This window comes from Eretmochelys imbricata, chromosome 21, assembly GCF_965152235.1.
Source record: "Eretmochelys imbricata isolate rEreImb1 chromosome 21, rEreImb1.hap1, whole genome shotgun sequence".
NCBI classification, from domain to species: domain Eukaryota; kingdom Metazoa; phylum Chordata; order Testudines; family Cheloniidae; genus Eretmochelys; species Eretmochelys imbricata.
The window spans coordinates 15,694,270-15,706,849 of record NC_135592.1 but is presented as its reverse complement, the minus strand read 5'-3'; the positions used below and the strand labels follow the sequence as shown (position 1 = coordinate 15,706,849).

General features: G+C 44.7%; 1 protein-coding gene across 4 annotated transcripts in view; it reads left to right on the top strand.

Annotated features, from left to right (window-relative positions):
• PPP1R12B (protein phosphatase 1 regulatory subunit 12B) overlaps nucleotides 1-12,580 on the top strand; it is a 174,369-nt gene that overhangs the window by 137,684 nt on the left and 24,105 nt on the right. The gene's annotated exons all lie outside the window — the stretch shown is intronic.

The window sequence follows — 12,580 nt, the reverse complement described above, 5'->3', positions numbered from 1 at the left end:
GTGTCACTTGACTTACGTCTTAACTGCAAATGAATTATAGAAAAGGCTACTTTGTGTAAATATTCCTAGAGAAAAAAATCTCTGGGTTCTCTGCTAAATGATTTGGTGGATTATTCTAATTGCGATAAATTGGAACTAGATAAAAAATAAATGATCTCCTGACATTTTACCCCAGGAGTGCTGACTGTTTAGAGGGCAGTAGCTTATATGCTATCTGCAGTTATCCTGTTAAGCATCAAATACAGTAACCTGTAGCCTTTCTAGAGAGCTAACTTGGTCAGTGTTACTTTTCTGCATCCTCGTTGGCTTATCTCTGGTCTAGGAGGCGAGTTTATGGATATCCTTTCTCAGGGACGTTGAGCCAGTCAGAACACAGTCTCCTAATTAGAGAGTGCATCGCCCAGAAGATGTACAAATGATATAGAGATGTTCCTGTGTTCAGGGCGGGCTCCAGGCACCAGCGTTCCCAGCAGGTGCTTGGGGCGGCCGTCAGAAAGGGGCGGCAGTCTGTGTCCTTTGGCGGCAGTTCGGCAGCAGCTCCTCGGTTCTGCCGGCTGCAGCAGCAAATCGGCGGCAGCTTCTCCCTTTTGCTGCCCGTGGCGGCAGTTTTTTTCACCGCTTGGGGCGGCAAAAACGGTAGAGCCGGCCCTGGCTGTGTTGCACTAAGAACCTGCAGCCTGAACTGTTCCAAGATACTCTAAAGACCAAATCTAAGATACAGCATGATGTGGTGGGCACAATTAAAGAATCCAGCACTGCATCTGAGAGCAACAGTTGATTCGGAGAGACTCGTCTTATCTGGATGTGTGTCGCAAAATGAATCCCTTTTGTCGGCCTGTATGGAGACTGATGATAGAGGTAGATTTGCAGGGCTCCTCTGAGTCACCAGTACTGGGTTTTAATGTGAATACTGTCAAGTCGTGCTGATGGATCCAGTTAGCTCCATCAGGGTATAAAGGGGGATGAGTGCTTTTTTGGAACCAGAGGTCCTGGAGTGAAAGTCTAGAAACAGACTAGTCATAGATTGAAGCTATTCACTTATTTTAACATAAAACAAAACTCTTCTTCCTTGGTGTATGTATCTTTGCTCCTGTACACCAGTGAACATTGCTCAATTCCAATTCTGCTGCTCCCCAACAAAGCCGGTGCTTAGATGTCTGATTAAGGAATTGCTTCACACTTAGTCACTTTTCCGATTCCTGAGCATTGCACTAGCTTTTCCATGTGACTTTCCATGTATAACTTGGCTGTATCTGGAAATGTATTGGCCTTCTAGCTACCTATAATCCATCTATCACTTGAATTGCCTCTATGATGTTCCCTTACCCCTTATTGGTGAGAGCAAGGGAGGAATAATGGGAGACTTTCTGATGAAGTGTGTGAGTCTCTTGTACAAATGAGCAAAATCTAACAGGCAGAATTCTAGTCTGGTGTAAAAGTTTGTTTTGCTACCGTAGTCAGTGATTGGTCACAGAGTGGAACCCAGCATCCTATCTCTGATTTTTAAAATTCTCCATTTGACCTGCTGCCATTTTTACCTTGGCTATTTGCTGCTGAAGAGCCTGGTGGTTCAGTTTTAGCTGTAAAGCAGCTTGCCTATAAACTGGCCATTTAGCTTTCATGCTCACCACCTAGAGAGAAGCAAAAGAGTTTGTTTCAGTTCCTGTTACCCCAATCAGGAGACCCCTCCAACCTCCGTATTGTACTGTAGTCCCTAACCAAAGTAACATGATGAAACGTGCATCAGTTGCATCTTCATTGCATGTCTGCACATTTCAGTGATAAGTGTATGTATTTTATCAATTTTTCAGTCGTAAAACAGATGGTAAAAGTAAGATTGCTTTTGAATGCCACAAAATGCATAAGTTGCTATTGCATTTTGTTTTGCCCGATTTTTAACTCCAATTCCAGAAATAAATACTGTCCTTAATTCGCTTAGCTGCCAGCTAAAACTACCGATGCTAATCTCGTGATCTTTAGAGCAGTGGTTCACAGACCTGCTTAGGAACCTCTTGTGATCCAGAGCACTTGTTGATGGTCTGAACATAGCTATATGATTACACTGTGCTCTCAGCGGAGAGAAATAAAATGAACGAAAGGGGACAGTGTGACCAACTTATTTCTAAAAGGGAAAGATATTTAGTGCATTGAAGGCAGCTAAACGTACCCAGTATTCTCCGAATTACTTTTCTGTGTAATTATTTCATGTGATCGTTGCAGTTGCCACAGTTACACCTTTGCAAAAGGTAGGGGAAGTGTTCATAGGGCAACATCACGGAGCGTGCGCCACCCTCTGAGAAAGCTGGAGTAGCTCTGCTTTAGGCAACTTGAATTCTGGCCAGTTTCCGGGTGCCATAAATGCATGTTTAACTAATCCCCCATACTAAAACTTGGAAAAGCCCAGACGTGGTGTTTGAAGGGGAGGGGAGCAGAGAAGAAGCAACAGCCTTACAAACCTATGACCTTGTGAAATTTAGAAGCAAAAAGCCTTCCCTCTCCTGTGTCAGCTGGGTGCCTGCTTTTTATTTCCTCTTGAAGCTGCATGTCTGGAGAGTTGTGGCTAAGATTGTATTGCTTCTCTGCAAAATTAAATTTTTCACCAATAAAATCTGATCTGCTTTAAAAAGGGGGGGGGGGATGTGGGGGAGAATAATTAACAGCCACAAAACCAGGTTTCTGAATTGTGGCCTTTACTAAATTAAAATACAATCCAGCTTGACATTTTACATGCAGACTTTTATCCCTGTGGGTTTGTGATAATGAAGTTCAGCTGTTGTAAAGCCAAAGGGCCATGCAAGAGAAGAGACTGGGAACTGAGGGTAGGGGCTGGAAGTCATGCAAACTGTAGTATTACTGTTGAATTTTAGGCCCAGTTTGGGGTTGGAGCAGTGCACTAATCACACAAAGTTGTCACTCAGAATTATAGTAGTATGTATTCATTTCTGATTTACAATGAGGATAGCACATGTTCAATTATCTAAGGTGTTCAGCTAGTCTCTGAAGCCGCTGTTCATTCTTGGATGATCATCTGATGTGCTCCTGTAAGAGCAGCTTTTATTAAGCTAAGCCTGCTGATTTATAGTTTGGGAAAACATACTTTGCATCAGGTTTACTGGGGGTTGGGGGTTATTTGGGGGTGGTTTGGTTTTACCTAAAATTGGAAGGCAAGCTGTTCTTTTTCCTCCCTAGCTAACAGGAAGCTCCAGAAGTATGCAGCTGTCACGTCAGTAGGCTTGTTTTTCCAGAGATACCATAATGTCAAGAAGCATTATTAAGTACTCTTCGCCAGTAGGAAATTCCTTTAAGAATGGATGTCCTTGTTATATTGCTCCCATTCTAAGACTGCACTCTTCAGTTCTTGAGTAACATATGTAATTCCAAATAAATCCGTGGGGTAAGAGGCATTAAACTGAATCATATACTTGTCTGATCTGTGTATGCATGAATAGGGGTGTGAGAACCTACAGTACGGTAATGTCTTGGGTCTTTTCCTCAAAGCTACTACTAGTGCTCTTTTGGTCGTAATGGTGAGAGAGAGCTCTAGGATGAACAAGGCATCCTTGGTAGCTGTCATTTTTTACCACCGTCATACCAGAGTCGCTGCACCAGTGGTAGCAACTGGATAAAATCTTGGGAGTGGGAAGCGGGCACAGGCAAGGTGAAAGGAGGGGGGGTGTTGTTCTCTTGACAAACAGTGCCTCCTAACTCTTTGCGTGTTATGCGTATGCGGGGAAGAGGGAAATGCCCCTAAAAGCAGGTGACTTCTGTTTTTTGTTAATGTGAGTGGTAGATTCTCTGTAACGTGAGGTCTTTAAACCATGATTTGAGTAACTCAGCCAGAGGTGAGACGGGTCTGTTACAGGAGTGGGTGGGTGTGGCTTTGTGGCCTGCAGTCTGCGGGACCAGATGATCATGATGGTCCCTTGTGACCTTAAAGTCTATGAGTCTGTGAGCTCCAAGTTGTTTTAAAATCCTAACTCATGAGGCTCACTGGGCAGATACTTGGCAACAGAAGATTAAACTACAGGCGGTGCATAAAACGTGGCCTTTTCGTTGGGAAAGGTGATGAAGGGGGTATGGCTTGAGCTATGCTCCAGGATCTCGTTAGTGGATAGTCATTTTATCATGGATATTCACTGGACACTATGAAAAATACAGCAAAACAAATCCTGTGCAAAACATCCCAGAATAGCCCAGTTTTTCCCAAGCTTGACGAGTTGGAGATGATACAGCATAAAATGTTCCTGGCCCATGTATTTTCTTTGGAAGAAATGTAAATATTAGATGTTTTCCCGCATCCTTGCAGGGTCAGGGCCACAGAAGAATGCAATTGAAGGCAGTTAGGCCAATTTCTGCTTTGGCAAGAGAAAAGGTTGATCCCCTTCTGGCACTGCCTTTTAGGGCTGCATTTTATCTTAAGCCTTCTATAAGGAGGTTGGTTTTAATTATACTTTACTAAACTTCTAATATCTGTAAAAGCTTTTGAGTTTTTTAAAGGAAGTCTCCAGTGTTCCATAATCTGAACACATTTCTAAAATCGAAACCATATGGCGTTCCGGGCTCTTCAGTCTCGTTGCCATCCAAGCTAATAAACTGCCGATACCTAGCTCTGCTTTTTAATTAGAAATGGGAACAGAGTAAGAGCCCAATGAAATATCCTGGGGCAAGGAGGGTTGGAGAGAAATAGCTTCATGTGGGAAAGTTCAGAGCTATATTAGGATAACTAATACTGCTCTGTTTGCCTCCTTGGTTCCTTAGCACTAGCCCACCTCAGAGGCCCTCCTTTCTGCCAACCAGTCAGTCTCCACTGGATGAGATTCCCTCTGGGCCTCATTAGTACCCTTTCTGGATTGGCTAGACAGGTTGCTGAAGGACAGTATAATACATCCTCTGCACTGTGCCCGAACATGGTGCTGCTGCTGCTACCTGACCCCAGGATACGATGCTTTGAGTAGTTCCTTTGTACGTGACCATAAAGCGATTCACATCTTAACTCTACAGGGGAAGAGGGCAAGCAATAGGGCTTACCAGAAACTTGAGTGTGTGTGAATATGCTCTCCTTTTCACCATGCTCTGGTTTCACATTTTTAAAAGATTGCACCTTCTAGGGCTCAGTGCTTTCTGAAGAAATGCTGGCATATTGGTTTAATACCGACTCGGGAGCATATCACCATCCGTATCACTAACACAGCTCCTTGGTTTTCATTGTTCTCCTATCTGAATACTGCCCCAACCGGACCTTGTTTGGCTTGTGAGATGTATGATCTCACAGTTTGAAGTTGTAAGGCTGCAATTGTTTCTAGTTAAACTTCAACAAGGCCTGAGGAAAATGGAACGAAGTGGACAAAACGGACAAAATAGTATCTGAAAATGCAGTGTTAATGGTCAAGAAAAAGGACAGTTAAGGTTCTGATAGTTATAGCTGCATTGTACTCCTGGGCATACTTTTAACATAGTATAATGTAAGGTATCTATTTAACAAAAAACAGGAATGGGAAATACCAGACTTGCATGTACATGTCTTACTGAGTAACTCGCGTTGTACAGTGGTAACCTTTTTGTCCTTCTACTCTCCTCCTCCTCTTCTCTTTCCGCCTCCCACCTCTTTCCTCTTTAGGAGGTTAAAGTTTTCAGCCCTTACTTGTCATGTGTGAATTTAGATTTTCAACTATTTGGGGCAGGAACTAGGTCTCTGAAGCATGTACCACACTCCACTGCTCATGTATCATGTATGCAGTGAGGCTGAGTTAATGCTCCAGGACCCGTAACGCTTGCATTTCTACTTTAAAAATAATGTTTAACTATGCAACTTCATTGTTGCAGTAAAAATTTTTTGCATTTTTCCTACAACTTTTTCAAAGGGAAAACTGGTGGAGGGAGAAGCGTTGATCAGTAAGACACTTGTCCCAATTCAGTTTTGGGAAGCATATGGCCAGAATTTCAGACGAGCTCACTGCCCGCAATTGGGCCAGATTTTCAAAAAAACTGGGCGTGTTGGGAACTGAGCTCTTTTAAGAAGCTGCCTCCGTTTTGGGGTGCTGACTAGTACATCTGGATGTCTGTCTTTGAACAAGTGACACTAGCCCAGTTTTTGCCTCTTAATTTGCCCTGAGGTTTACTCTTCCCAAGTCATCCCTGGTGTGTGTCTCCTGAAATGCGCAACTGAAAACTTAAAGGTTCCACTGTACGTTCTCAGTCAGCAGTTTTAAAATACTCATCCATTTGTTAGTGTTAAAGCTGCCTCCATGAGGATTATGTTCAGACAGATTTTCACAGTTCAGCTCCTTTGGCTGCAGCCCATTCCAAAATTTATGCTTGACCTTTTTTTCACGATGGAGGAAAATGTATTTTCTTCCACTATCTTAAAATTATGTGAACCTTTTCCTCTGAAACTTTCACGCACACAAGATTGGCCTTTGGACAAAGACCAACCATTGAAAATGTCAGTCCCAAAAGTGATTCCTTCCCTCCCATACACACCCGAAAGCCTGTGGTCAATTGCAAGCATGGTTTTAGGAGGGAAAATGTTTTGCAACTTTTAATTACAGTAGGGTTATAGTACCAGTTCCTCCAGGTTTGGACAAACCTGGAACTTAATGATCTTTCTCTCAAAATAGGACTTGAACTGGATCACTCTGAGGGAAAGCGCCCAAGGCTTTCAGACCTTGGGAATGGCATACTTGTAAATTCAAAAAGGGGAGCCAACCCAGCAACGTTAAGAGCCACCATACTTGCACTTCGCTATTCAACCGCCAAATACGCTCGTCCCATGTGGGAAAGACAGGCTCATGCGAAGAAGCTGGGCCCTGTTCTGAATGACAGCTGTTGTTACATCACAGGACGTCTAAAGCCACCAGATGCGAACAGCCTCTGTGCACTTGCCAGAATTGTTCCCCCGGATATCAGCAGATCAGTCACAAGCAAAATAGAATGTCTGCATCAAATCGAAGGGAACAGACATCTGCTACATGTCAGTTAGCTGCCTGAAATAACCCACTTTTTCTCGCGCCAATGGAATCGCTTAGAAAATCATCGATGGCCACATGACTGGAAATGGGGCACACGTCGCTGGAAATACTCGCTGAGGATGTCAGAAGGCACACCAGTGTTGCCGAATGCCTTCCAACAGGTACAAGGAAGGACTGGTTGACTTGGAGATGTTGTTTAAAGCACCTCCAAATAAGAGATGGCCATTCAAAAGTCACTGTGCAGAAATGGGGCTACCAATGACCCAGACATGGGACTGTGGTGAAACACAGGCCATGGAACATCTGCTGATCTGCCAGCTCCTGGAGGAACTGTGTGAGACGAAGTGGGACTGTTCTTAATGTTTCCTCTGAATACTGTAGGGGTGCCTCAGTTTCCCCTATACATTTCTTAAGTCTCTAGGTGGTGGGATAAGGGGGTGTAATTGTTGCAGAGCAAAAGGCCACTGTACATAAATGACCAATGCTCTGTCTCCTGGCAACTGATGGCCTGGGCCCTTCCTCCCTGCAAGGTGATAGCTAAAGGTGAGAAGAGAACAAAGGAATCAAGTGACCTCCTGGCCTGGGAAAGGGACAAAGCCCAGAGGAGGAGGGGGTGGAGAGAGTGTCAGTTTGGGCTGGCTGGGGACATGGAGTGAAGTGCAGACATGGTTGTCTGGCTCACTGCCCCCCAAAATGGACCCAGCTAAGGGGTCCTGTTCTCTGTACCTACAAGCTCTGTTTTAGACCGTGTTCCTGTCATCTAATAAACCTCTGTTTTACTGGCTGGCTAAGAGTCATGTCTGACTGCGAAGTTTGGGGTCAGGACCCTCTGGCTTCCCCAGGACCCCGCCTAGGCAGCGCACGGAGGGGCAGAGGATGCTGAATGCTCCAAGGTCAGACCCAGGAAGGTGGAAGCCATGTGTGCTTCTTGCCCTGCAGACAGTCTGCTCCCAGAGAGGAGACTTCCCCAGAGTCCTGACTGGCTTCATTAGGAGCAGTTCCAGAGTATCACCCGAGGACACGGAAGACCTCTCCAGGGCCACAGATCGGGCCATATCATGCCCGATACAGGGGAAAAAACCTATGATTGTGAGTGGAAGGACACAAGAAGATGACCTTGGAAAAGATTCTAAGCTTTCTGCAGAGCTGCAGTCTGGGGTACAAATGTGAAATCCAATGATTTCCTGCAAATTATGAACTTCTCATAATAAATAGGATTAATTTAACAACACATAGCCATACAGATTAAGTGTGTACCCGGACCCACCCATCAAGAAAAGAACTTGGCTTTGTAAGTTGTGGTATAAAGATGTTTTTAAAATAACCTCTGAGGGGGCTGTTTGGCTGTTCCTTTCTCCTCAGTTCCTAAATGTCTGTTAGGCTGGTGGGATGCCCTGCAGTGTCCTTCCTAGCAGTAATTTTGGCCATACTGAAGTAAGAAGAGCCCTGCCTGAAAGGATGCGACCTGATGCTCTCGTGGAAGGGAGTAGAGCTGGAAGATGACACAATACTCTTGTCTCTTTTCTGCCCCTTTCTGTCAGTAGCTTTAAATCTTTTTTCCCCCCAGTCTCATTCAGTCTCTCTCCCCTCTGCCTAAGAGAGACTTCCCTGGTTTGTGAACAAAGTGACCACATTTTGCTTTTCATAAGGTGACCATGTGATTTCCCCCTCTCTCCTCCATTTAAAATGGTTTCCCCCTCTCCCCCCACGCTGCCCTCCAGGAAAGGAGACCTGTTGTTTGAGGATTTTCTCAGTGCTGTTAAAGAACATAAACAAGCCTGATGTAATAGCTGCAGAGCTTCAAATTCAGTGGATTATTTCCATGACCGGTTGCCACTGTAAGAAAAGCTGTCACTGAAAGGGATTAGCATATTGATCTGTAAAACAGTTGGATAATTTTCAACAAGAGTGTTATTAATCACCCCCTATTTCCTCTACCCTGCTGAATGGAGAAGATGAGGCCGGAAGACATTGGGTAGCTGTCTGACTTTTGTGCTGAAGTGAAATACTTTGTTTTAAGAAGCAAGTTTTACTAGAACCTCTTACAAAAGAACAAGGAGGCTCTGTTGTGTCAGGCAGTAAGGACAGAAGTGGGAAAGCTACTCAAAGTAAACATCACAGTTTGAGATGCCAGTAAAATGTGGAAGTTTTCCTCCTTAACTTACTGAAACTCCCTGCAAGGCCTCTTAATTACAGCTGCCCGAACCGAAGGCTCTTAGAAAAATAAGGCACATGCGAAAGCGTAGTCTTGTGGTTAAGGCAGTGAACAGAAGGTCAGAGCTGGGTTCAATTCCCAGCTTTGCCAAAGACAGCTCAAGCAGTTTAGGAGCCAAAGTTTCTCGGAAGGTCAGTGGAATTTGGGCCCCCAAGTGCTCCAACACCTTGAAAATGGGATAGTCTCCTGAATCACTGAAGTGTGTTTGAAAATGTCCTCTTATCCCTCTGTGCCTCAGTTCTCCACCTGTATAATGGGGCAGAACAAACTTTCCTTATCTTGCTGGCCATCAGAACAAAGTAACGGTGAGGTAACCAAATGTTATGGTTAGGGGCCCTATCAAATTAATGGTCCATTATGGTCAATTTCATGGGAGTTGAAAATTGGTAAATTTCACGTTTTCAGATGTTTAAATCTGAAATTTCACGGTGTTGTAACTATCGGGGTCCCGACCCAAGAGGGGATTGGGGGGGTCACAGATCTGTGTAGGGGGGTCATGGGATTGTCTGTGCTGGCTTCAGAGCTGGACAGAGTGGGGAGGAGGGGGTGCGGAGCTATCTGCAGACAGAGAGATACCCAAGAGCAGCCTTGCAGGGAAAGAACAAGTCCTGTCCTGCCCCAGCCCTGCCCGGACTAGCAGCTAGGAGCCCCCTTTGCTGGAGCGCTCCCAGCAGCACAGGGAAGATCAGATCCAACTCCACAAGCCTCTTCTAGCTGCAGGAACCTCTGGGGCTGCTGTCCAGCCCCAGAGCGCCCTAAAGCAGGGGGAGGTACCCAAAGGTGGGTCTGGTCCCCCTGTCCCCCTCACCGAGCAGTTGTGCAGGAGATGGACAAGTCCTGTCTGTCCCCAGCCCAGGCAGAGCTAGGAGCCCCCTTTGCAGGGGTGCTCCTAGGAACAAGGGGACATCGGATTTCATGGGGAAGGGCTTATTTCATGGCCCGTGTCACATTTTTCACAGCCATGAAATTGGTAGGGCCCTAGCTATGATGATGGGCCACACAACTGCCTACATGGAAATAGTGGTTAGCTTTTCTGCTCATTTCCCTAACAGCAGCCACACTAAGGGGAAGACTTTCAAAAGTATAAATAGCAGTTAGGTGCCCAATTGTAATTTGTCTCTTTTGAAAATCTTCCCCTCAAACTTTTATGGCAGAGCTACTTCAGGAGTTAGCAGCTGGCCCTAAACAAGGGTGCCCAAAGTATGGTCTGAGTGTAACACAAGAGATCCGGCAGCTATAACTACAGAAAGAAGACAGAGCTAATTGATGCCGGCTTTTTTCCATTGCTGGTGAACTCAACCAACAAAGCAATTTCTGTTCACTTATCAAATGCGGTTTCACTGTTCACTCCCCCAGCCTTGAACTGTTAGATAGAGTTGCTTTGTACAGCTAAACACTTGCCAGGTTTCACTCCAGAGGTGCCTGTGTAATGAAGTGGTCCCTGTGTACTGTTTGCACAGCGTTTTTGTTTGCAAAGCACTTCGGAATCCTTCTCTGTTGCTATAGAAATGTGAGATTAAATTATGAAGCATATTTAAGTACAAGCAAATGTGGCAGTGTACACAAGCTTCTGATACACCTTAAGGATGTACTTGAGTTAAACTGGATGCAGGCCTCATGCTGCTGGAAAGTTGACAGAATGATATGGTGCTTTTCCCAGTTGCTCTGTTCTTGCTCAGTTTCTGATTTTTAGGTTTTTTTCGCCCTGCCTGCTCATAAGAATAGTATAGCCAAGGAAAGTATATATATAGAACCCTTTGCTGTGTATTTCTCCATGAACATGGAGAAGCCCCCTGGACTTCAGACATTGCTAGAAATGCTGAACAGTCTAACAAGACTGCAAGCCTAATTTTGAAGCCTAGGTGGACTTTTCACTATCAAGCAGTTTGAGATAGGTTGCCAATTTTGATTTGGACGTATTCCTGGAGATTTAATCTCATGACATAGTCTTTAATTAAAAATTCATCTTTAATTGGAGACTCCAGGACAATCCTGAAGGGTTGGCGACCCTAGTTTGAGAGACAATTTCAAGCTAAATCCTGGGTCTTAGCCCATGACACCCTGAAAGGCTTCAGATCTTACCTCTTGAAAATGGGCAAGTTATCCACCCAAGTGAGGCTTTTAGCATTACATTTTACAGCATATTTGATTAGCTCAAGTCCAACAAAGGAGAATTACCTGGGGGGGCATGGGATTAAAACAGGGCCCACTTCTCTCCTGCTTTGTGCTGTCACTTGCACTAGTGCAATGGGTGTAAAGCATTAATACTGTGATATAGTAGCATTTTACACCCATTTTAGAGGTGGCAAAACTAACAAGGTTCAAAACAGGGAAAATTGTGGTCCAGTTGGCATTGGATTATATAAGTTAAAACTTCGATATGTCTATAAAATACACACAAGGGTTACAGAGATGATGGAAGGACGTGTTGCGACCATGCTTGTGATGGTGTATGCTGTGTCATCTATGCCACTACTGTTTGACTTCTGCACTTGTATGTAGTGGAGAACGTTCTAACCCAGAAGACTCTCTTTAGCAAGCGTGGCTTACCGCAGCTAACCTCTAGCAGACTGTTGTGCCAAGCCAAACTATACTCTGATTTATTTTATGTATAGGTTGGCTCAGATTGTCTTCGGTTTAAGAGCACAAGTGGGCTGCAGCAGATGCAGTGCTAAGAATAGAACTGCAGGGGTGGTTTGGAGGTTGGTTGAACTCGCAGGGAAATGCACTCTGCACCGAAAATTCCAAACCATCTCGCCCAGTGCTCTGCAGCCAGGGTCCCCCAAAGTTTCACTGTGCTCAGGTACTGCTGTGTCCCCTCAGCACTCTTGAGTAACTTCTGAAAAGAGCATTCCTTCTGCTGGAAATTTGCTTTACGTGTGAGATGTTCAGCCATGAAAACAATGCCGATTTGCAGATTTTCAGAGTCTAACACAAATACGCAGGGGGAAGGAGAGAGGGTTGTCTTTGTGTCATACTTTCCCATGCTGTTCTCATCTATCTCACTCAATGGACGCTTCTTCCATCAAGGTTCGAAGGCATGCATTCATACCTTTGGTGTGAATCTAAGGGAGATCTGACAACCGATGAATTATTCGTTTCATGACGAGTGTCCCTTCCATGAATGAGATTTTGAGTGCAGTGCACACACAGTCACAGTCTTCACTAATGGATATTTTAGGCTTGTATTTAAGGATATGTAAAACGTAAGCCATCATTGGTCTTGATAGGGTCAGAATTAAAGTCAGCCTAATGCGAACTAGATGGAGGAAGTTTAACATACAGCCAATGGATTTAGAACTGCCTCCATGTAAAGGAATCTCATTGCAGTCTTTATTACAGACAGACAGACGCACACACTCGTATCCGACTCCACTTTCCTCCCTGACAGTCATCC